A 25,838-nucleotide genomic window follows, 5' to 3' on the forward strand; every position below is an offset into this window, starting at 1 on the left:
TCCCACTAATCTTTGTGTCATCTGCAAATTTTGTTACACTACACTCTGTCCCCTTTTCCAGGTCATCTATGTATATTGTAAACAGTTATGGTCCCAGCACTGATCCCTGTGGCACACCACTAACCACCGATTTCCATTTATCCCGACTCTCTGCTTTCTGTTAGCCAGCCAATTCTCGATCCATGCTAATACATTTACTCTGACTCTGCGTACCTTTATCTTCTGCAGTAACCTTTTGTGTGGCACCTTATCGAATGACTTTTGGAAATCTGAATACACCACATCCATCGGTACACCTCTATCCACCATGCTCGTTATATGCTCAAAGAATTCCAGTAATTAGTTACACATGATTTCTCCTTCATGAATCCATGTTGCGTCTGCTTGATTGCACTATCCTATCTAGATGTCCCGCTATTTCTTCCATAGCTTCAAGCATTTTCCCCACTACAGATGTTAAACTAACCGGCCTATAGTTACCTGCCTTTTGTTTGCCCCCTTTTTTAAACAGAGGCGTTACATTAGCTGCTTTCCAATCCGATGGCACCTCCCCAGAGTCCAGAGAATTTTGGTAGATGATAACGAATGCTTCTGCTATAACTTCCGCCATCTCTTTTAATACCCTGGGATGCATTTCATCAGGACCAGGGGATTTGTCTACCTTGAGTCCCATTAGCCTGTCCAGCACTACCCCCGTAGTGATAGTGATTGTCTCAAGGTCCTCCCTTCCCACATTCCCGTGACCAGCAATTTTTGGCATGGTTTTTGTGTCTTCCACTGTGAAGACCGAAGCAAAATAATTGTTTAAGGTCTCAGCCATTTCCACATTTGCCATTATTAAATCCCCTTTCTCATCTTCTAAGGAACCAACATTTACTTTAGTCACTCTTTTCCGTTTTATATATCGGTAAAAGCTTTTACTATCTGTTTTTATGTTTTGCGCAAGTTTACATTCGTAATCTATCTTCCCCTTCTTTATTGCTTTCTTAGTCATTCTTTGCTGTCGTTTAAAATTTTCCCAATCTTCTAGTTTCCCACTAACCTTGGCCACCTTATACGCATTGGTTTTTAATTTGATACTCTCCTTTATTTCCTTGGTTATCCACGGCTGGTTACCCCTTCTCTTACCGCCCTTCTTTTTCACTGGAATATTTTTTGATGAGCACTATGAAAGAGCTCCTTAAAAGTCCTCCACTGTTCCTCAATTGTGCCACCGTTTAGTCTGTGTTCCCAGTCTACTTTAGCCAACTCTGCCCTCATCCTACTGTAGTCCCCTTTGTTTAAGCATAGTACGCTCGTTTGAGACACTACTTCCTCACCCTCAATCTGTATTACAAATTCAACCATACTGTGATCACTCATTCCGAGAGGATCTTTTACAAGGAGATCGTTTATTATTCCTGTCTCATTACACAGGACTAGATCTAAGATAGCTTGCTCCCTTGTGGTTCTGAAACATACTATTCTAAGAAACAATCCCGTATGCATTCTATGAATTCCTCCTCAAGGCTACCCTGTGCGATTTGATTTGACCAATCGATATGTAGGTTAAAATCCCCCATGATTACTGCCATTCCTTTTTCACATGCCTCCATTATTCCCTTGATTATTGTCTGCCCCACCGTGAAGTTATTATTTGGGGGCCTATAAACTACGCCCACCAGTGACTTTTTTCCCCTGACTATCTCTAATCTCCACCCACAATGAGTCAACATTTTGTTCATTAGAGCCAATATCATCTCTCACAACTGCCCTGATATCATCCTTTATTAACAGAGCTACCCCACCTCCTTTCCCTTCTTGTCTATCTTTCCGAATTGTCAGATAATACAGTATGTTTAATTTCCAGTCTTGGCCACCCTGCAATCACGTTTCTGTAATGGCCACCAAATCATACCCATTTGTAATGATTTGTGCCGTCAACTCATTTACTTTATTTCAAATGCTGCATGCGTTTAGGTAGAGTGTTTTAATACTAGTTTTTAAACCATGATTTTTAGTTTTGACCCCTCCTGCAGCCCCTTTATATTAATACATATTGTCCCTTCCTATCACCTTGTGGTTTACACTTACCCCTGTGCTACTCTGCTCTGTTGCTTCCTGCCTTTTGCATTCTTTCTTGGGCTTCTGTTCATCTGAGCTCTCACCCACTCTAACTAGCTCAGAGCCCTCTCCTGGATTCCCATCCCCCTGCCAAACTAGTTTAAAGCCCTCCCAACACATGGGATTGGGGGTAGTGTACTGACATGGATTGAGAACTGGTTGTCAGACAGGAAGCAAAGAGTAGGAGTAAATGGGTACTTTTCAGAATGGCAGGCAGTGACTAGTGGGGTACCGCAAGGTTCTGTGCTGGGGCCCCAGCTGTTTACACTGTACATTAATGATTTAGATGAGGGGATTAAATGTAGTATCTCCAAATTTGCGGATGACACTAAGTTGGGTGGCAGTGTGAGCTGCGAGGAGGATGCTGTGAGGCTGCAGAGCGACTTGGATAGGTTAGGTGAGTGGGCAAATGCATGGCAGATGAAGTATAATGTGGATAAATGTGAGGTTATCCATTTTGGTGGTAAAAACAGAGAGACAGACTATTATCTGCATGATGACAGATTAGGAAAAGGGGAGGTGCAAAGAGACCTGGGTGTCATGGTACATCAGTCATTGAAGGTTGGCATGCAGGTGCAGCAGGCGGTTAAGAAAGCAAATGGCATGTTGGCCTTCATAGCAAGGGGATTTGAGTACAGGGGCAGGGAGGTGTTGCTACAGTTGTACAGGGCATTGGTGAGGCCACACCTGGAGTATTGTGTACAGTTTTGGTCTCCTAACCTGAGGAAGGACATTCTTGCTATTGAGGGAGTGCAGCGAAGGTTCACCAGACTGATTCCCGGGATGGCGGGACTGACCTATCAAGAAAGACTGGATCAACTGGGCTTGTATTCACTGGAGTTCAGAAGAATGAGAGGGGACCTCATAGAAACATTTAAAATTCTGACGGGGTTAGACAGGTTAGATGCAGGAAGAATGTTCCCAATGTTGGGGAAGTCCAGAACCAGAGGTCACAGTCTAAGGATAAGGGGTAAGCCATTTAGGACCGAGATGCGGAGGAACTTCTTCACCCAGAGAGTAGTGAACCTGTGGAATTCTCTACCACAGAAAGTTGTTGAGGCTAATTCACTAAATATATTCAAAAAGGAGTTAGATGAGGTCCTTACTACTAGGGGGATCAAGGGGTATGGCGAGAAAGCAGGAATGGGGTACTGAAGTTGAATGTTCAGCCATGAACTCATTGAATGGCGGTGCAGGCTAGAAGGGCCGAATGGCCTACTCCTGCACCTATTTTCTATGTTTCTATGTTTCTATCACCCCTCATCCTTCTGAACTCCAACGAGTAAAGATCCAGTCTACTCAATCTATCATCATAAGGTAACCCCCTCATCTCCGAAATCAGCCAGGGGTCACAGTCTCAGAATAAGGGGTCGGCCATTTAGGACTGAGATGAGGAGAAACTCCTTCACTCAGAGGCTGGTGAATCTTTGGAATTCTCTGCCCCAGAAGGCTGTGGAGGCTCAGTCTCTGAATATATTCAAGACAGAGATCGATAGTGGATATAAAGGGCCTATTTCCTTTAGCAGAGGGGTCAACAACCAGGGGCATAAATTTAAAGTAATTGGTAGAAGGTTTAGAGGGGATTTGAAGGGAAATGTCTTCACGCAGAGGGTGGTGGAGGTCTGGAACTCACTGCCTGAAAGTGTGGTAGAGGCAGAAACCCTCACCACATTTAAAAAGTACTTGGATGTGCACTTGAAGTGCCGTAACCTACAGGGCTACGGACCTAGAGCTGGAAAGTGGGATTAGGCTGGATAGCCTCTTGTTGGCCGCTGCAGACATGATGGGCCGAATGGCCTCGTTCCATGCTGTAAATGTCTATGATAGATTTTAGGATATTAAGAGAATCAAGGGATATGGGGACAGTGCAGGAAAGTGGAGTTAAGGTAGAAGATCAGCCATGATAGGTATGTAAAGAGAAAAAGGTTGGTGAAGACAAACGTAGGTCCCCTGCAGTCAGAATCAGGGGAAGTCATAACGGGGAACAAAGAAATGGCAGACCAATTGAACAAGTACTTTGGTTCGGTATTCACTAAGGAGGATACAAACAACCTTCCGGATATAAAAGGGGTCAGAGGGTCTAGTAAGGAGGGGGAACTGAGGGAAATCTTTATTAGTCGGGAAATTGTGTTGGGGAAATTGATGGGATTGATGGCCGATAAATCCCCAGGGCCTGATGGACTGCATCCTAGAGTACTTAAGGAGGTGGCCTTGGAAATAGCGGATGCATTGACAGTCATTTTCCAACATTCCATTGACTCTGGATCAGTTCCTATGGAGTGGAGGGTAGCCAATGTAACCCCACTTTTTAAAAAAGGAGGGAGAGAGAAAACAGGGAATTATAGACCGGTCAGCCTGACCTCAGTAGTGGGTAAAATGATGGAATCAATTATTAAGGATGTCATAGCAGTGCATCTGGAAAATGGTGACATGATAGGTCCAAGTCAGCATGGATTTGTGAAAGGGAAATCATGCTTGACAAATCTTCTGGAATTTTTTGAGGATGTTTCCAGTAAAGTGGACAAAGGAGAACCAGTTGATGTGGTATATTTGGACTTTCAGAAGGCTTTCGACAAGGTCCCACACAAGAGATTAATGTGCAAAGTTAAAGCACATGGGATTGGGGGTAGTGTGCTGACGTGGATTGAGAACTGGTTGTCAGACAGGAAGCAAAGAGTAGGAGTAAACGGGTACTTTTCAGAATGGCAGGCAGTGACTAGTGGAGTGCCGCAAGGTTCTGTGCTGGGGCCCCAGCTGTTTACATTGTACATTAATGATTTAGACGAGGGGATTAAATGCAGTATCTCCAAATTTGCGGATGATACTAAGTTGGGTGGCAGTGTGAGCTGCGAGGAGGATGCTATTAGGCTGCAGAGTGACTTGGATAGGTTAGGTGAGTGGGCAAATGCATGGCAGATGAAGTATAATGTGGATAAATGTGAGGTTATCCACTTTGGTGGTAAAAACAGAGAGACAGACTATTATCTGAATGGTGACAGATTAGGAAAAGGGAAGGTGCAACGAGACCTGGGTGTCATGGTACATCAGTCATTGAAGGTTAGCATGCAGGTACAGCAGGCGGTTAAGAAAGCAAATGGCATGTTGGCCTTCATAGCGAGGGGATTTGAATACAGGGGCAGGGAGGTGTTGCTACAGTTGTACAGGGCCTTGGTGAGGCCACACCTGGAGTATTGTGTACAGTTTTGGTCTCCTAACTTGAGGAAGGACATTCTTGCTATTGAGGGAGTGCAGCGAAGGTTCACCAGACTGATTCCCGGGATGGCGGGACTGACCTATCAAGAAAGACTGGATCAACTGGGCTTGTATTCACTGGAGTTCAGAAGAATGAGAGGGGACCTCATAGAAACATTTAAAATTCTGACGGGGTTAGACAGGTTAGATGCAGGAAGAATGTTCCCAATGTTGGGGAAGTCCAGAACCAGGGGTCACAGTCTAAGGATAAGGGGTAAGCCATTTAGGACCGAGATGCGGAGGAACTTCTTCACCCAGAGAGTAGTGAACCTGTGGAATTCTCTACCACAGAAAGTTGTTGAGGCCAATTCACTAAATATATTCAAAAAGGAGTTAGATGAGGTCCTTACTACTAGGGGGATCAAGGGGTATGGCGAGAAAGCAGGAATGGGGTACTGAAGTTGAATGTTCAGCCATGAACTCATTGAATGGCGGTGCAAGCTAGAAGGGCCGAATGGCCTACTCCTGCACCTATTTTCTATGTTTCTATGTTTCAACCATACTATCAAAACCACCCGCGAGAACATTGGTCCCGTCTCTGTTGAGGTGTAACCTGTCCGATGTGTACAGGTCCCACCTTCCCCAGAAGTGATCCCAATTGTTCAGGAAACTAAAGCCCTCCCTCCTACACCAACGGGAGAGTGGAGAGCACCAGTTCCGACTGTCACAGGATGGAAGAGTGGAGAGCACCAGTTCCAACTGTTGCAGGAGAGAGAGTGGAGAGCACCAGCTCCAACTGTCGCAGGACGGGAGAGTGGAGAGCACCAGTTCAAACTGTCACAGTTCGAGAGAGTGGAGAGCACCAATTCCAACTCTCGCAGGAGAGAGAGTGGAGAGCACCAATTCCAACTCTCGCAGGAGAGAGAGTGGAGAGCACCAGCTCCAACTCTCGCAGGAGAGAGAGTGGAGAGCACCAGCTCCAACTGTCGCAGGACGGGAGAGTGGAGAGCACCAGTTCCAACTGTCGCAGGAGAGAGAGTGGAGAGCACCAATTCCAACTGTCGCAGGACGGGAGAGTGGAGAGCACCAATTCCAACTCTCGCAGGAGAGAGAGTAGAGAGCACCAGTTCCAACTGTCGCAGGAGAGAGAGTGGAGATCACCAGTTCCAACTGTCGCAGGAGAGAGAGTGGAGAGCACCAGCTCCAACTGACACAGGACGGGAGAGTGGAGAGCACCAGTTCAAACTGTCGCAGGAGAGAGAGTGGAGAGCACCAGCTCCAACTGACACAGGACGGGAGAGTGGAGAGCACCAGTTCAAACTGTCGCAGGAGAGAGAGTGGAGAGCACCAGCTCAAACTGTCGCAGGACGGGAGAGGAGAGCACCAGCTCAAACTGTCGCAGGAGAGAGAGTGGAGAGCACCAGCTCCAACTGTCACAGGAGAGAGAGTGGAGAGCACCAGTTCAAACTGTCGCAGGAGAGAGAGTGGAGAGCACCAGCTCCAACTGACACAGGACAGAGAGTGGAGAGCACCAGCTCAAACTGTCGCAGGAGAGAGAGTGGAGAGCACCAGCTGCAACTGACACAGGACAGAGAGTGGAGAGCACCAGCTCAAACTGTCGCAGGAGAGAGAGTGGAGAGCACCAGCTCAAACTGTCGCAGGAGAGAGAGTGGAGAGCACCAGCTCCAACTGACACAGGACAGAGAGTGGAGAGCACCAGCTCAAACTGTCGCAGGAGAGAGAGTGGAGAGCACCAGCTCCAACTGACACAGGACAGAGAGTGGAGAGCACCAGCTCAAACTGTCGCAGGAGAGAGAGTGGAGAGCACCAGCTCCAACTGACACAGAACAGAGAGTGGAGAGCACCAGCTCCAACTGTCGCAGGACGGGAGAGTGGAGAGCACCAGTTCCAACTGTCACAGGAGAGAGAGTGGAGAGCACCAGTTCCAACTGTCACAGGAGAGAGAGTGAAGAGCACCAGCTCCAACTGTCACAGGAGAGAGAGTGGAGAGCACCAGCTCCAACTGTCGCAGGAGAGAGAGTGCAGAGCACCAGTTCCAACTGTCACAGGAGAGAGAGTGGAGAGCACCAGCTCCAACTGTCGCAGGAGAGAGAGTGGAGAGCACCAGTTCCAACTGTCGCAGGAGAGAGAGTGGAGAGCACCAGTTCAAACTGTCACAGGAAGGGAGAGTGGAGAGCACCAGTTCCAACTGTCACAGGAGAGAGAGTGGAGAGCACCAGTTCAAACTGTCGCAGGAGAGAGAGTGGAGAGCACCAGCTCCAACTGTCGCAGGACTGGAGAGTGGAGAGCACCAGTTCAAACTGTCACAGGACGGGAGAGTGGAGAGCACCAGTTCCAACTGACACAGGAGAGAGAGTGGAGAGCACCAGCTCCAACTGACACAGGAGAGAGAGTGGAGAGCACCAGTTCCAACTGTCACAGGACGGGAACGTGGAGAGCACCAGTTCCAACTGTCACAGGCGAGAGAGTGGAGAGCACCAGTTCCAACTGTCACAGGACGGGAACGTGGAGAGCACCAGTTCCAACTGTCACAGGCGAGAGAGTGGAGAGCACCAGTTCCAACTGTCGCAAGACGGGAGAGTGGAGAGCACCAGTTCGAACTGTCACAGGAGAGAGAGTGGAGAGCACCAGTTCCCACTGTCACAGGACAGAGAGTGGAGAGCACCAGCTCCAACTGTCACAGGAGAGAGAGTGGAGAGCACCAGTTCCAACTGTCACAGGACAGAGAGTGGAGAGCACCAGTTCCAACTGTCGCAGGAGAGAGAGTGGAGAGCACCAGTTCCAACTGTCACAGGACAGAGAGTGGAGAGCACCAGCTCCAACTGTCACAGGACGGGAACGTGGAGAGCACCAGCTCCAACTGTCACAGGACGGGAGAGTGGAGAGCACCAGTTCCAACTGTCACAGGACAGAGAGTGGAGAGCACCAGCTCCAACTGTCACAGGACGGGAGAGTGGAGAGCACCAGTTCCAACTGTCACAGGACAGAGAGTGGAGAGCACCAGTTCAAACTGTCACAGGACAGAGAGTGGAGAGCACCAGCTCCAACTGTCACAGGATGGGAGAGTGGAGAGCACCAGTTTCAACTGTCACAGGACGAGAGAGTGGAGAGCACCAGCTCCAACTGTCACAGGATGGGAGAGTGGAGAGCACCAGTTCAAACTGTCACAGGACTGGAGAGTGGAGAGCACCAGTTCCAACTGTCACAGGATGGGAGAGTGGAGAGCACCAGTTCCAACTGTCGCAGGAGAGAGAGTGGAGAGCACCAGCTCCAACTGTCACAGGACGGGAGAGTGGAGAGCACCAGTTCCAACTGTCGCAGGAGAGAGAGTGGAGAGCACCAGCTCCTACTGTTACAGGACAGAGAGTGGAGAGCGCCAGTTCAAACTGTCACAGGACGAGAGAGTGGAGAGCACCAGTTCCAACTGTCACAGGAGAGAGAGTGGAGAGCACCAGTTCCAACTGTCACAGGACGAGAAAGTGGAGAGCACCAGTTCCAACTGTCACAGGACGGGAGAGTGGAGAGCACCAGTTCCCACTGTCACAGGAGAGAGAGTGGAGAGCACCAGCTCCAACTGTCGCAGGAGAGAGAGTGTAGAGCACCAGCTCCAACTGTCGCAGGAGAGAGAGTGGAGAGCACCAGTTCCAACTGTCGCAGGAGAGAGAGTGGAGAGCACCAGCTCCAACTGACACAGGACAGAGAGTGGAGAGCACCAGTTCCCACTGTCACAGGAGAGAGAGTGGAGAGCACCAGCTCCAACTGTCGCAGGAGAGAGAGTGTAGAGCACCAGCTCCAACTGTCGCAGGAGAGAGAGTGGAGAGCACCAGTTCCAACTGTCGCAGGAGAGAGAGTGGAGAGCACCAGCTCCAACTGTCGCAGGAGAGAGAGTGTAGAGCACCAGCTCCAACTGTCGCAGGAGAGAGAGTGGAGAGCACCAGTTCCAACTGTCGCAGGAGAGAGAGTGGAGAGCACCAGCTCCAACTGTCGCAGGAGAGAGAGTAGAGAGCACCAGTTCCAACTGTCACAGGAGAGAGAGTGGAGAGCACCAGTTCCAACTGTCACAGGACGGGAACGAGGAGAGCACCAGTTCCAACTGTCGCAGGACTGGAGAGTGGAGAGCACCAGCTCCAACTGTCACAGGACGGGAACGTGGAAAGCACCAGTTCCAACTGTCGCAGGAGAGAGAGTGGAGAGCACCAGTTCCAACTGTCACAGGAGAGAGAGTGGAGAGCACCAGTTCCAACTGTCACAGGACAGAGAGTGGAGAGCACCAGTTCCCACTGTTACAGGACAGAGAGTGGAGAGCACCAGCTCCAACTGTCACAGGACGGGAGAGTGGAGAGCACCAGTTCCAACTGTCACAGGACAGAGAGTGGAGAGCACCAGTTCCCACTGTCACAGGACAGAGAGTGGAGAGCACCAGTTCCAACTGTCACAGGACAGAGAGTGGAGAGCACCAGTTCCCACTGTCACAGGACAGAGAGTGGAGAGCACCAGTTCCCACTGTCACAGGACGGGAGAGTGGAGAGCACCAGTTCCAACTGTCACAGGACGGGAGAGTGGAGAGCACCAGTTCCAACTGTCACAGGACAGAGAGTGGAGAGCACCAGCTCCAACTGTCACAGGACGGGAGAGTGGAGAGCACCAGTTTCAACTGTCACAGGACGAGAGAGTGGAGAGCACCAGTTCAAACAGTCACAGGACTGGAGAGTGGAGAGCACCAGTTCAAACTGTCGCAGGAGAGAGAGTGCACCAGCTCCAACTGTCACAGGACGGGAGAGTGGAGAGCACCAGTTCAAACTGTCACAGGACGGGAGAGTGGAGAGCACCAGTTCCAACTGTCGCAGGAGAGAGAGTGGAGAGCACCAGTTCCAACTGTCACAGGACAGAGAGTGGAGAGCGCCAGTTCAAACTGTCACAGGAGAGAGAGTGGAGAGCACCAGTTCAAACTGTCACAGGACGAGAGAGTGGAGAGCACCAGCTCCAACTGTCACAGGAGAGAGAGTGGAGAGCACCAGTTCCAACTGTCACAGGACGGGAGAGTGGAGAGCACCAGTTCAAACTGTCACAGGACAGAGAGTGGAGAGCACCAGCTCCTACTGTCACAGGACAGAGAGTGGAGAGCGCCAGTTCAAACTGTCACAGGACGAGAGAGTGGAGAGCACCAGTTCCAACTGTCACAGGAGAGAAAGTGGAGAGCACCAGTTCCAACTGTCACAGGACGAGAAAGTGGAGAGCACCAGTTCCAACTGTCACAGGACGAGAAAGTGGAGAGCACCAGTTCCAACTGTCACAGGACGGGAGAGTGGAGAGCACCAGCTCCAACTGTCGCAGGAGAGAGAGTGGAGAGCACCAGTTCCAACTGTCACAGGACGGGAACGAGGAGAGCACCAGTTCCAACTGTCGCAGGACTGGAGAGTGGAGAGCACCAGTTCCCACTGTCACAGGACAGAGAGTGGAGAGCACCAGCTCCAACTGTCACAGGACGGGAGAGTGGAGAGCACCAGTTCCAACTGTCGCAGGACTGGAGAGTGGAGAGCACCAGTTCCAACTGTCACAGGACAGAGAGTGGAGAGCACCAGTTCCAACTGTCACAGGACGGGAACGTGGAGAGCACCAGTTCCAACTGTCACAGGATGGGAGAGTGGAGAGCACCAGCTCCAACTGTCACAGGATGGGAGAGTGGAGAGCACCAGTTTCAACTGTCACAGGACGAGAGAGTGGAGAGCACCAGTTCAAACTGTCACAGGACTGGAGAGTGGAGAGCACCAGTTCAAACTGTCGCAGGAGAGAGAGTGCACCAGCTCCAACTGTCACAGGACGGGAGAGTGGAGAGCACCAGTTCAAACTGTCACAGGACGGGAGAGTGGAGAGCACCAGTTCCAACTGTCGCAGGAGAGAGAGTGGAGAGCACCAGTTCCAACTGTCACAGGACAGAGAGTGGAGAGCGCCAGTTCAAACTGTCACAGGAGAGAGAGTGGAGAGCACCAGTTCAAACTGTCACAGGACGAGAGAGTGGAGAGCACCAGCTCCAACTGTCACAGGAGAGAGAGTGGAGAGCACCAGTTCCAACTGTCACAGGACAGAGAGTGGAGAGCACCAGTTCCAACTGTCACAGGACGGGAACGTGGAGAGCACCAGTTCCAACTGTCACAGGATGGGAGAGTGGAGAGCACCAGCTCCAACTGTCACAGGATGGGAGAGTGGAGAGCACCAGTTTCAACTGTCACAGGACGAGAGAGTGGAGAGCACCAGTTCAAACTGTCACAGGACTGGAGAGTGGAGAGCACCAGTTCAAACTGTCGCAGGAGAGAGAGTGCACCAGCTCCAACTGTCACAGGACGGGAGAGTGGAGAGCACCAGTTCAAACTGTCACAGGACGGGAGAGTGGAGAGCACCAGTTCCAACTGTCGCAGGAGAGAGAGTGGAGAGCACCAGTTCCAACTGTCACAGGACAGAGAGTGGAGAGCGCCAGTTCAAACTGTCACAGGAGAGAGAGTGGAGAGCACCAGTTCAAACTGTCACAGGACGAGAGAGTGGAGAGCACCAGCTCCAACTGTCACAGGAGAGAGAGTGGAGAGCACCAGCTCCAACTGTTGTTGAAGAGAGAGTGGAGAGCACCAGTTTCAACTGTCACAGGACGGGAGAGTGGAGAGCACCAGCTCCAACTGTCACAGGACAGAGAGTGGAGAGCACCAGTTCAAACTGTCACAGGACGGGAGAGTGGAGAGCACCAGTTCAAACTGTCACAGGACGGGAGAGTGGAGAGCACCAGCTCCAACTGTCACAGGAGAGGGAGTGGAGAGCACCAGCTCCAACTGTCACAGGACGGGAGAGTGGAGAGCACCAGTTCCAACTGTCGCAGGAGAGAGAGTGGAGAGCACCAGCTCCAACTGTCGCAGGACGGGAGAGTGGAGAGCACCAGTTCCAACTGTCACAGGACGGGAGAGTGGAGAGCACCAGTTCCAACTGTCACAGGACAGAGAGTGGAGAGCACCAGTTCAAACTGTCACAGGACGGGAGAGTGGAGAGCACCAGCTCCAACTGTCACAGGATGGGAGAGTGGAGAGCACCAGTTCAAACTCACCTGTAGAAACATGGTCCATTGTTACTAACAAGGACGTCAGGCAAACTGTGGGTGGCGAACATGGCCCTGATGCTTTCAATGGTGGCAGTGGATGTACACATTCAATCCATTTAAGTAAGCGTCCACTGCTACTAGGAACATCTTTCCTAGAAAGGGGCCAGCGAAACCTATGTGGACCCTGGACCACGGTTTGGAGGGCCATGACCACAGACTCAGTGGGGCCTCCCTTGGAGCATTGCTCAACTGTGAGCAAGTGTTACATTGGTGTACGCATGACTCCAATTCCGAGTCAATGCCGGGCCACCAAACGTGCGGTCTAGCGATAGCCTTCATCATGACTATGCCTGGGTGGATACTGTGTAGTTCACATATGAATGTTTCCCTGCCTTTTTTTGGCAAAACTATGCGATTCCCCCATAGGAGACAATCCGATTGGATGGACATTTCATCCTTGCGTCGGTAAAAGGGCTTAATTTTGTCTTGCATTTCCCCAGTCCAGCTCTCATTAAGGACGCAGTTTTTTACTACTGATAGCACAGGGTCCTGGCTAGTCCAGGTCCTGATCTGGCGAGCCGTGCCGGGTGACCCCTCGCTCACAAAAGCATCCATTACAAGAAGCAAATCTGCGGTTGCGCCATTTCCACCCCGGTGGTGGGCAATGGTAGCTGACTGAGGGCATCAGCACAGTTCTCAGTGCCTGATCTGTGGTGGATTACATAGTCATATGCAGATAATGTTAGGGCCCATCTTTCCATCTTTGGATGCGGGACGAAGCATTGGTGTTAATACCTTTGCTTTCTGAAAACAGCGAAGTGAGCGGTTTGTGTTCGGTTTCGAGCTTGAACCGGAGTCCAAATAGGTATTGGTGCATTTTCTTATCCCCGTATAAGCATGCTAATGCTTCTTTCTCAACCATACTGTAGGCTTTTTCAGCCTTAGATAAACTTCTGGACGCATATGCAACCGGTTGCAGTTTGCCTGACACATTGGCTTGCTGTAACACACAACCGACCCTGTACGAAGATGCATCACAAGCTGGTACTAAATGTTTACACGGGTCATACAAGTAACTTGTTAGAACATAGCAGCTTTCTGGCCTTCTCAAAGGCTGTCTCTTGAGATTTACCCCAAACCCAGTCGTCATCCTTACGTAGCAATAAATGCAAAAGTTCCAGCAAAGTGCTCAACCCGGGTGTAAAGTTACCAAAATAGTAGAGGAGAGACTGGATCCACTGGGCCTGTATTCACTGGAGTTTAGAAGTATGAGAGGGGAACTCATAGAAACATATAAAATTCTGACGGGACTGGACAGGTTAGATGCAGGAAGAATGTTCCTGATGTTGGGAAAGTCCAGAACCAGGGGACATAATCTAAGGATAAGGGGTAAGCCATTTAGGACTGAGATGAGGAGAAACTTCTTCACTCAGAGACTTGTGAACCTATGGAATTTCCTTCCGCAGAGAGTTGTTGATGCCAGTTCATTGGATATACTCAAGAGGGAGTTAGATATGGCCCTTACGGCTAAAGGGATCAAGGGGTATGGAGAGAAAGCGGGAAAGGGGTACTGAGGTGAATGATCAGCCATGATCTTATTGAATGGTGGTGCAGGCTCGAAAGGCCGAATGGTCTACTCCTGTACCTATTTTCTATGTTTCTATGAGTCCCAGGAACAAACGCAGCTCTGTCACATTCTGTGGTCTGGGTGCATTCTTGATGGCCTCTGTCTTAGAGTCTGTGAGCCTGATGCCGTCTGCCGCAATCTTTCTTCCCTAAATTCGACCTCTGCCAGGAAAACACACTTGGAGTGTTTCAGCCTGAGTCCCACATTGTCCAGTCGCTTTAGAACCTCTTCCAGGTTGTGCAAGTGATCAGTGGTGTCACGACCAGTGATCAGGATGTCGTCTTGGAACACAACAGTGTGCGGAACCGATTTTAGCAGACGCTCCATGTTTCTCTGGAAGGTGGCAGCAGCCGAGCGAATCCCAAAAGGGCATCTGTGGTATACGAACAGTCCTTTGTGCATGTTGATGCACGTCAATCTTTTTGAGGATTCAGCCAGCTCCTGTGTCATGTAAGCAGAGGTTAGATCCAGCTTGGTGAGCAACTTCCCCCTTGCTGACATTGCAAACAGGTCCTCCGCTTTGGGTAGTGGGTACTGGTCCTGTAACGAGACTCGGTTGATCGTTACTTTTTAGTCTCCACAGATTCTGACCATGCCATCGCTTTTCAACACCGGAACAATTGGACTGGCCCACTTGTTGAACTCGACTGCCGATATAATTCCCTCTCGTAGAAGTCTATCCAGTTCGATCTTGACTTTCTCCCGCATCATATATAGAATCGCTCTGGCCCTTGTGATGAATGGGCCGTGCATCACCGACAAGATGGATTTGCACTTAGGTGCCTGTGAAGTTGCCGATGCCTGGCTCAAATAGCAACAGGAATTTGTTTAGCACTTGAGTGCACGAGACGTCATCCACCGAAGACAGCGCTTTGATGTCGTCCCAGTTCCATCGGATCTTTCCTAGCCAGCTTCTGCCGAACAGCGTTGGGCTATCGGTTGGTACAATCCATAGTGATAAATCATGCACAGCTCCATCGTACGATACCTTCACTGCCGCACTGCCAATGACTGGTATGAGCTCTTTGGTGTAAATGCGCAACTTTGTATGAATCAGGCTTAATTTTGGCCTTTGTACCTTGTTGCCCCACAGTTTCTCAAAAGACTTCTGGCTCATAATTGACTGACTCACCCCCGTGTCCAATTCCATGGAAACTGGAATGCCGTTTAAGTTGACTTTCAACATTATCGGAGGGCTTTTGGTGGTGAAGGTGTGTACCCCATACACTTCCTCTTCAGCATCGGGTTTAGTTGCCTCTCTTACTCATTCAGCGTCATCCGCACCGGATCGGTCATTTCTGCCGACGCTGCCACGTGGTGAGTCGCAGCACGTTTGCACATTTGCTGAAGGTGCCCCATTGTTCCGCAGCCTTTGCACACGTAGTATTTGAATCGACGTTGATGGGCTCTGTGATTACCCCCGCAGAGCCAACATGGTGTTAATGGATTCGCATTCACGCCTCATGGCGGACTCTGAGTAATCCTAGGTCTGGCCTCTGCAGGCGTGTAGGCCCTGCCATGTACAGTTCTGTCTGCTGAAGGCGTTATTTTATGCACAGTACTTGCCGGTGAGCTTCGGTGTTGAAAAGATATCTGCTTAGTGTTATTGTTAGTGGACATGAAAGCCTGGGCTACCGTGATGGTCTTGCTCAGATCTAGGGATTCGACAGACAGCAGTTTGTGAAGAATGACTTTGTGGCTGATTCCAAGCATGAAAAAGCCCCGCAATATTTCCCCCAAAAATCCAGCAAATTGGCACGGCCCCGCAAGGCGTCTTAGGTCGACGACATATCTCGCCACGTCCTGGCCCTCGGAGCGATAGTGCGTATAAAAGGGGTATCTGGCCATTAAGTTGCTCTCCTTCAGCTTGAGGTGTTCCCGAACCAGCGTACAAAACTCTGCATATGTCTTGTCCGTTGGTTTCGTCGGTGCTAGCAGATTTTTGATGAGGCCATATATCGTGGATCCACAAACGGTGAGGAGAATCGCCATATCCTGGTTAACACGCTCAATGAAGACTTCCCAATCATCGCCCTCAACAAATCTCTCAAGAATACCAACAGCAGCCATAACCGCGGGAAAGTTGGTGATCTGTTACTCGTCACCAATTGTTTTGTTCAGAATAACTCCACAAGACTGTGTGCTGTAAGCTCAAACTGATGTGACCTTGGTCTCTTTAATCTAACTCCAGAGTGAAGAATGAGCATGGCAGACAACCTTTTATACTTGCTTGCACGAAGTGTGCAGGTGACCCTTGGGTCTTCAACAGATGCTCCCCGTGGTGGCAAGTCTTACACTATTATAAAGTTTACATACATAACCGGGGGAGGGAGGGAGGGAGAGAGAGAGAGAGAGAGAAACACAAACTGGGGAGGGAGGGAGAGAGAGAGAGAGAGAGAAACACAAACTGGAGGAGAGAGAGAAAAACTGGGAAGAAAGAGCGCAAAGCACAATGGGGAAGGGAGGGAGAGAACAAGGTGAACAGGGGGAAGGAAAGATCCTGTGGGCCTGAGATGTGCGATGTGATATTGTTTGGTTCAGGAGTCGGCCATCTTTGGTGCTTCACCTCGAGTACTGGGCCTCATCTATAACTGAAGCTGAGTCTCGGTAGTGGGGCGCGGCAGTCAGTGAATTGAATTAGGTTAGATTTTATTATTTTTATAACTTATATGTTATGTCTGTGATGTACTTATGAATGACTCCACGAGGCAATGTGTTGTACTCAAACTGTGCAGGCTGGAAGGGCTGAATAACCTACTCCTGCACCTATTTTCTATGTTTCTATGTAGTGACCTTAGTCCTTTATTCGTAACTCCAGTGTGAGGCACAAGCATGGTGGGCAGCCTTTTATACTGGGCCCTGCACATCGAATGCAGGTGACCCTCAGGTCTCCCATCACAGTGCCCTCTGGTGACAACCTCTGCCACAGGGGCAGGAAACCCCGGTCTCCACCAGTTGCACCCTCTAGTGGTGCCAGCATAGTATATACACAGTGTAAACCTTATTGATCGTACATCAGGTAACAAGTCTCCACCTTATGCAACTATACAGTGACTACACAGAGTATATCTATAGTCTGCATATATAACATTATAGATTGTTTAAAAATCATAAAATTGTATGGAAACTTTAGTTAGAAGTTATTTCTTTTGTTTTTGAATTTGTGGGATTTACTTGCCAATTCTCATTGCGGTCGATACTGCATAAACATCATGGGAGTGGTTTTTATTTACACATTACTTATCCTTAATTCTTCTATGTTCTTTGATTGACGAATTATGTTATTCATCACACTATAAAAAAAAGTCCACTATTTAATTTAGGGATTGCTGATGATGCGGCACTCGACTGGTGAATGCAGCCACAGCGGGCAAATGTCACGCGATCAAATGTCACAAGGTCAAATCTCCAGGAAGACGTCAAACCAGTGGTTGGCAATCATACTGCCAACTCAGCCATGGCTGACCACTTAGAGGGAAGAGGGAGGTGTAATGCAGGGCCAAACTGTGGTCTGGGAGAAATTTAGAACTCAGCAGAGGAGGACGAAGGGTTTGATTAGGACAGGGAAAATAGAGTACGAGAGGAAGCTTGCAGGGAACATTAAAATGGACTGCAAAAGCTTCTATAGATATGTAAAGAGAAAAAGGTTAGTAAAGACAAACGTAGGTCCCCTGCAGTCAGAATCAGGGGAAGTCATAACTGGGAACAAGGAAATGGCAGACCAATTGAACAAGTACTTTGGTTCGGTATTCACTAAGGAGGACACAAACAACTTTCCGGATATAAAGGGGATCAGAGGGTCTAGTAAGAAGGAGGAACTGAGGGAAATCCTTATTAGTCGGGAAATTGTGTTGGGGAAATTGATGGGACTGAAGGTTGATAAATCCCCAGGGCCTGCTGGTCTGCATCCCAGAGTACTTAAGGAGGTGGCCTTGGAAATAGCAGATGCATTGACAGTCATTTTCCAACATTCCATAGACGCTGGATCAGTTCCTATGGAGTGGAGGGTAGCCAATGTAACCCCACTTTTAAAAAAGGAGGGAGAGAGAAAACAGGGAATTATAGATCGGTCAGCCTGACATCGGTAGTGGCTAAAATAATGGAATCAATTATTAAGGATGTCATAACAGCGCATTTGGAAAGAGGTGACATGATAGGTCCAAGTCAGCATGGATTTGTCAAAGGATGTTTTGAGGATGTTTCCAGTAGATTGGACAAGGGAGAACCAGTTGATGTGGTGTATTTGGACTTTCAGAAGGCTTTTGACAAGGTCCCACACAAGAGATTAATGTGCAAAGTTAAAGCACATGGGATTGGAGGTGGTGTGGATTGAGAACTGGTTGGCAGACAGGAAGCAAAGTGTAGGAGTAAATGGGTACTTTTCAGAATGGCAGGCAGTGACTAGTGGGGTACCGCAAGGTTCAATGCTGGGGCCCCAGCTGTTTACATTGTACATTAATGATTTAGACGAGGGGATTAAATGTAGTATCTCCAAATTTGCGGATGAGACTAAGTTGGATGGCAGTGTGAGCTGCGAATAGGATGCTATGAGGCTGCAGAGTGACTTGGATAGGTTAGGTGAGTGGGCAAATGCATGGCAGATGAAGTATAATGTGGATAAATGTGAGGTTATCCACTTTGGTGGTAAAAACAGAGAGACAGACTATTGTCTGAATGGTGACAGATTAGGAAAAGGGAAGGTGCAACGAGACCTGGGTGTCATGGTATATCAGTCATTGAAGGTTAGCATGCAGGTACAGCAGGCGGTTAAGAAAGCAAATGGCATGTTGGCCTTCATAGCAAGGGGATTTGAGTACAGGAGCAGGGAGGTGTTACTACAGTTGTACAGGGCCTTGGTGAGGCCGCACCTGGAGTATTGTGTACAGTTTTGGTCTCCTAACTTGAGGAAGGACGTTCTTGCTATTGAGGGAGTGCAGCGAAGGTTCACCAGACTGATTCCCGGGATGGCGGGACTGACATATCAAGAAAGACTGGATCAACTGGGCTTGTATTCACTGAAGTTCAGACGAATGAGAGGGGATCTCATAGAAGCGTTTAAAATTCTGACGGGTTTAGACAGGGTGGATGCAGGAAGAATGTTCCCAATGTTGGGGAAGTCCAGAACTAGGGGTCACAGTCTAAGGATAAGGGGTAACCCATTTAGGACCGAGATGAGGAGAAACTTCTTCACCCAGAGAGTGGTGAACCTGTGGAATTCTCTACCACAGAAAGTTGTTGAGGCCAATTCACTAAATATATTGAAGAAGGAATTAGATGTAGTCCTTACTACTAGGGGGATCAAAGGGTATGGCGAGAAAGCAGGAATGGGGTACTGAAGTTGCATGTTCAGCCATGAACTCATTGAATGGCGGTGCAGTCTCGAAGGGCTAAATGGCCTACTCCTGCACCTATTTTCTATGTTTCTATAATGTCGGAGTCATAAAAACCTACTGTCCTTTCAGGTTAATTGTCAGGCTCAGTTAGAGGTAGCGCAACGAGACTTTTTGGATTTATTCTTCAGATGTGAGCAACTTCGGAAAGGCTGACTTTATGGCCTCTCCCGAGCTGCCCTGAAGCTATTGAGAGTCAAGCATATAGTGTGGGAATGGAGTCACGTGTAGGCCCAGACGGGGTGGGGGTGGCATATTCCCTTCGCTGCAGGACGTCGGTGATCCAGTTGAATTTTTTATGTCGAGCCTCAGGTCCAAACCCCACACATGGCAGATTTATTGAATACATTTACGGAATTTGTCACGGTGGGATTTGAGCTCTTGTGGCCTAGAAATTGGCGTCACGCAGCCCCATGAGTCCCCAAAGCATGTGATTGTTCGTGGAACACTATGTGCGTGTTTGCACGAGTAGGCTTGTGTGTGTACGACTGGTTGTGTGTGCAGTGTCTGTGTATGTGTGTGTGTGTGTGTGCATATCTGTGTGTGTGTCTGTGTATATGCACGTGTGTGTGCATATCTATGCATGTATGTCTGCGTGTATATTCGAATGTGTTTGTGCATGTGTGTGTGGTTTTGTTACTCATTCATGGGATGTGGGCGCCACTGGCAAGGCCAGCATTTATTGCCCATCCCTAACCACCCTTGAGAAGGTGGTGGTGAGCCACCTTCTTGAACTGCTGCAGTCCGTGTGATGAAGATCCTCCCATAGTGCTGTTAGGGAAGGAGTTCCAGTATTTTGACCCAGCGACAATGAAGGAACGGTGATATATTTCCAAGTCAGGATGGTGTGTGACTTGGAGGGGAACTTGCTGGTGTTCCCATGCGCCTGCTGCCCTTGTCCATCTAGGTGGTAGAGGTCACAGGTCTTGGAGGTGCTGCTGAAGAAGCCTTGGCGAGTTGCTGCAGTGCATTTTGTAGATGGTACACACTGCAGCCACGGCGCGCTGGTGGTGGAGGGAATGAATGTTGAAGGTGGTGCCGATCAAGTGGGCTGCTTTGTCCTGGATGTTATCAAGCTTCTTGAGTGTTGTTGGAGCTGCACTCAACCAGGCAAGTGGGGAATATTCCATCGCACTCCTGACTTGTAGATGGGGGAAAGGCTTTGGTGAGTCACTTAATGCAGAATACCCAGCCTCTGACCCGCTCTTGTTGCCGCAGTATTTATGTGGCTGGTCCAATTAAGTTTCTGGTCAATGGTGACACCCAGGATGTTGATGGTGGACGATTTGGCGATGGTAATCCCATTGAATGTTAATCTTTTGTTGGTGATCATCATTACCTGGCACTTGTTTGGCACAAATGTTACTTGCCAGGCACAAATGTTACTTGCCACTTATCAGCACAATCCTGAATGTTATCCAGTCTTGTTGCATACGGGCATGGACTGCTCCATTTATATAGCGCCTTTCACGACGACCACCGGACGTCTCGTTGCGCTTTACAGCCAATAAAGTACTTTTTAGAGTGTAGTCACTGTTGTAATGTAGGAAACGCAGCAGCAAATTTGTGCACAGCAAGCTCCCATGTGAAATCAACCAGATAATCTGTTCTTTTGTTATGTTGATTGAGAGTTAAATAGTGGCCAGGAAACAGGGATAACTCCCCCTTCTCTTCAAAATAGTGCCAAGTCCACTTGAGAGAGCAGACGAGGCCTCGATTTAACGTCTCTTCCGAAAGACTGCACTGGGAGTGTCAGCCTAGATTTTTTTTGTGCTCAAGTCCCTGGAGTGGGACTTGAACCCACAACCTTCTGACTCCGAGGCGAGAGAGCGCTACCCACTGAGCCACGGCCGACATTGAGCGAGGATTGGATCGGTTTCAGTTGTACTGTGCCTTCCCATATTATTCACACACAGTTGCGGGTCTCACATAGAGACCGGCGACCTGAATGAGCTAGTGCGCGGCCCTGCCCTCAACAAGAGTCAGCACGCTGAGGGTAGGGACTAGGGGAGGTTGGAGAGTAAGCATTCTTGGTTGAACATTGCCGCCCCACCTAGAAGCAGGGAAAGAATGCAATCGACTTGTCCATACCTCTCCTGCTCCACCGCAGGTGATTAAGCAGCATACCAGACACAGCTGTTCGAGTGGCAAACCGAACACACCCTGGTCACAAATCGTCGGTCAGGCAAAGCCAGAGATTTCTTGCAACTGCACATCTCACCCCTCTACAGACGATGCATGTGCAGGTCACGGCTCAGGTCGTGATATAGGAAGAATATACTTGCATTACAGACTGTTCAGAGAAAGCTCATTAGGTTGATTCCAGAGATGAGGGGGTTGACTTATGAGGAAAGGTTGAGCAGGTTGGGCCAATACACATTGCAGTTCAGAAGAATGAGAGGTGATCTTATCGAAACATATAAGATAATGAGGGGGCTAGACAAGGTGGATGCAGAGAGGATATTTCCATTCATAGGGGAAACTAAAACTAAGGGACATCGGCCCCAAGTTTCCACATGATTTGCTCCTGATTTTTAGGAGCAACTGGTGGAGATTGAAGTATCTTAGAAATCGCAATTCTCTGCATTTAAGTTTTCTGCAGTTCTAGTCATGTAGAACAGTTTCACTTTGGAACAGAATGTTTTTTTCAAAAGGGGGCGTGTCCAGCCACTGACGCCTGATTTGAAAGTTTCCACAGTGAAAACGTACTCCAAACTAACTTAGAATGGAGCAAGTGAAGATTTTTGTAGGCCTGAAAAAACCTTGTCTACACATTAAAAAATCAGGCGCAGGTTACAAATTAGGCGTCCGGAACGAGGTGGGGGGGAAGGGAAGTCATTACATTCTACAATAAATCCTTAGTTATACTTATACAAATATTATACAAATAATTCCAACCTGAATAAAAATTTATAAGCAAAGAAAAGATTAAATAAACAATGTTCCTAACTGTGTGAAAGTGCTTCAGGCAGGGAGAAGGCTGCAGGAAGCCTCACAAGTTGAGGCAGCCGTTCCCGACGGCAGTGGGGTGGGAGGAGGCAGTGAGGGCCCGACCGACGGCAGCGGGGGGGGGAGGAGGCAGTGAGGGCCCGACCGACTGCAGCGGGGGGGGAGGCAGGGAGGAGGCAGCCGTTCCCGACGGCAGCGGGGGTGGGAGGAGGCAGTGAGGGCCCGACCGACGGCAGCGGGGGGGGAGGCAGGGAGGAGGCAGCCGTTCCCGACGGCAGCGGGGGTGGGAGGAGGCAGTGAGGGCCCGACCGACGGCAGCGGGGGGGGAGGCAGGGAGGAGGCAGCCGTTCCCGACGGCAGCGGGGGTGGGAGGAGGCAGTGAGGGCCCGACCGACGGCAGTGGGGGGGGAGGCAGGGAGAAGGCAGCCGTTCCCGACGGCAGCGGGGGTGGGAGGAGGCAGTGAGGGCCCGACCAACGGCAGCGGGGGGGAGGCAGCCGTTCCCGACGGCAGTGGGGGAGGAGGAGGCAGTGAGGGCCCGACCGACGGCAGCGGGGGGGGGGGAGGCAGGGAGGAGGCAGCCGTTCCCGATGGCAGTGGGGTGGGAGGAGGCAGTGAGGGCCCGACCGACTGCAGCGGGGGGGGAGGCAGGGAGGAGGCAGCCGTTCCCGACGACAGGGGGGGAGGAGGAGGCAGTGAGGGCCTGACCGACGGCAGCGGGGGGGGGGGAGACAGGGAGGAGGCAGCCGTTCCCGATGGCAGTGGGGTGGGAGGAGGCAGTGAGGGCCCGACCGACTGCAGCGGGGGGGGAGGCAGGGAGGAGGCAGCCGTTCCCGACGACAGGGGGGGAGGAGGAGGCAATGAGGGCCTGACCGACGGCAGCGGGGGGGGGGGAGACAGGGAGGAGGCAGCCGTTCCCGATGGCAGTGGGGTGGGAGGAGGCAGTGAGGGCCTGACCGACGGCAGCGGCGGGGGGAGGCAGGGAGGAGGCAGCCGTTCCCGACGGCAGGGGGGGAGGAGGAGGCAGTGAGCGCCCGACCGACGGCAGCGGGGGGGGGGGAGGTAGTGAGAAGGCAGCAGGAAGCCTCAGAAGTTGAGGCAGCCATTCCCGACGGCAGGGAGCGGGGAGGCCCCCCTGCCGTCGGTCGGGCCCGTCGGGAAACGGCTGCCTCAACTTCTGAGGCTTCCTGCAGCCTTCTCACTGCTGCAAGAAGCCTCAGTGCTGATCATGGAAGGGCAATGTGGTTTTATTAAAAAATTTTAAAAATTGAACAGCTACAAAGAACTACAAAAATGGCCGAGTGCCAATGTTTCCTTCACACTGCGCGTGCGCGAACGCTCCAACGCGCACGCGCAGGGTCGTCGGCACGAAAAAAACTCATTTAAATGGTACCTGCCCCCTCCTACTTACAAAATCGGCGTGAGTGGTAGGCTCCGCCCCCTGGGCGCCGTGCCAAGCTGACATCGAGCTGCAAAGCGCTCGAGAATAGCGTGTTTTTTTTCAGGCGCCGTTTTCGGCGCGAAAAACGGGCACCCAGCTCGGAGGGGCGCCTGTTTTGCCGCGTGTGGAAACTTGGGGCCATAGTTTCTGAATAAGGCGCTGCCCATTTAAAACTGAGATGAGGAGGAATTTTTTCTTTCTGAGGTTGTAAATCTATGGAATTCACTACCCCAGAGAGCTGTGGAGGCTGGGTCATTGAATGTATTTGAGGCGGAGATAGACAGATTTTTGAGCGAGAAGGGAATAAAGGATTATAGGGAGCGGGCAGCGAAGTGGAGCTGAGTCCAGGATCAGATCAGCCGTGATCTTATTAAATGGCAGTGCAGGCTCGAGTGGCCAGGTGGCCTACTCCTGCTCCTATTTCTTATGTTCTTATGTACTCCATGTAAAAGCTAGATCAGCACCAATTTTTAGATGCTCATTTGTGTCATGTTTTCCTTTTTATTGAAATTATTAGACAGTACCTCACTCCAAGATTAGCTTTTACTGAAGAATGTATTTGCTGCTCTTAGCCCGGGGCTATCTGTAGTGTCTGCGCTTCGACAGGTTAACATGAACGGTTAGGAGAGAATCATAGAATCATAGAAATTTGCAGCACAGAAGGAGGCCATTTCGGTTCATCGTGTCCGCGCCGGCCGACCAAGAGCTATCCAGCCTAATCCCACTTTCCAGCTCTTGGTCCGTAACCCTGTAGGTTGCGGCACTTCAGGTGCACATCCAAGTACTTTTTAAATGTGGTGAGGGTTTCTGCCTCTACCACCCTTTCAGGCAGTGAGTTCCAGACCCCCACCATCCTCTGGGTGAAGAAATTTCCCCTCATATGTCCCCCCCAGTTACTTTAAATCTATGTCCCCTGGTTGTTGACCCTTCTGCCAAGGGAAACAGGTCCTTCCTATCCACTCTATCCAGGCCCCTCATAATTTTATACACCTCAATTAGGTCTCCCCTCAGCCTCCTCTGTTCCAAAGAAAACAGACCCAGCATCTCCAATCTTTCCTCATAACCAAAATTCTCCAGTCCAGACAACATTCCTGTAAATCACCTCTGCACACTCTCCAGTGCAATCACATCTTTCCTGTAATGTGGTGACCAGAACTGCACGCAGTACTCCAGCTGCGGCCTAACCAGTGCTTTATACAGTACAAGCATAACCTCCTTACTCTTGTATTCCATGCCTCGATTAATAAAGGCAAGTATTCCATATGCCTTATTAATCACCTTATCTACCTAGCCTGCTATCTTCAGGGATCTGTGGACCTGCACTCCAAGGTCCCTTTGTTCCTCTACATTTTTCAGTGTCGTATCATTTAATGTGTATTCCTTTGCTTTGTTACACCTTCCTAAATGCATTACCTCACACTTATCCAGATTGAATTCCATTTGCCACTGTTCCACCCACCTGACCAGTACATTGATATCTTACTGCAATCGGCAGCTTTCTTCTTCATTATCAACCACACAGCCTATTTTAGTGTCGTCTGCAAACTTCTTAATCATACCCACAACATTCAAGTCCAAATCATTAATATAAACGACAAAAAGCAAGGGACCTAGCACTAAGCCCCGCGGAACCCAACTGGATACAGCCTTCCAGTCACAAAGGGGTCAAGTTTCAGGCCGCGCCTAGAATGGCGCAGCCCCGCGAGCCACGCCTGATTTCTGCGCTCAAAAGCGCGTCCAAAACTTATGGAGCAATTCTCCGGTGCCCTGCAGCTCCTGTCCAACTCGGCGCAGCGTGGCGAGATCTGCTGGGGGTGGGGCCAAAGCGGGGCGCCGATTCTGAGACTGCAGGGAGGCGGGGCTACATCCGAGAAGTCGACGTCGTGCCGGCAGCCCTGTGCACGCGCGCTGGAGCGTGCGCACGTGCGCAGTGAGACACAGCTTGCTGCTATCCCGCCCCTGTCTCCTGGCCAAATGGCCTGATGCTCCGCCGCAGCTCGAAGGCTGCTTGCTGCCGTCCCGCCCCTGTCTCCTG

The sequence above is a fragment of the Pristiophorus japonicus genome, chromosome 24 (assembly GCF_044704955.1).
Source record: "Pristiophorus japonicus isolate sPriJap1 chromosome 24, sPriJap1.hap1, whole genome shotgun sequence".
Lineage (NCBI taxonomy): Eukaryota > Metazoa > Chordata > Chondrichthyes > Pristiophoridae > Pristiophorus > Pristiophorus japonicus.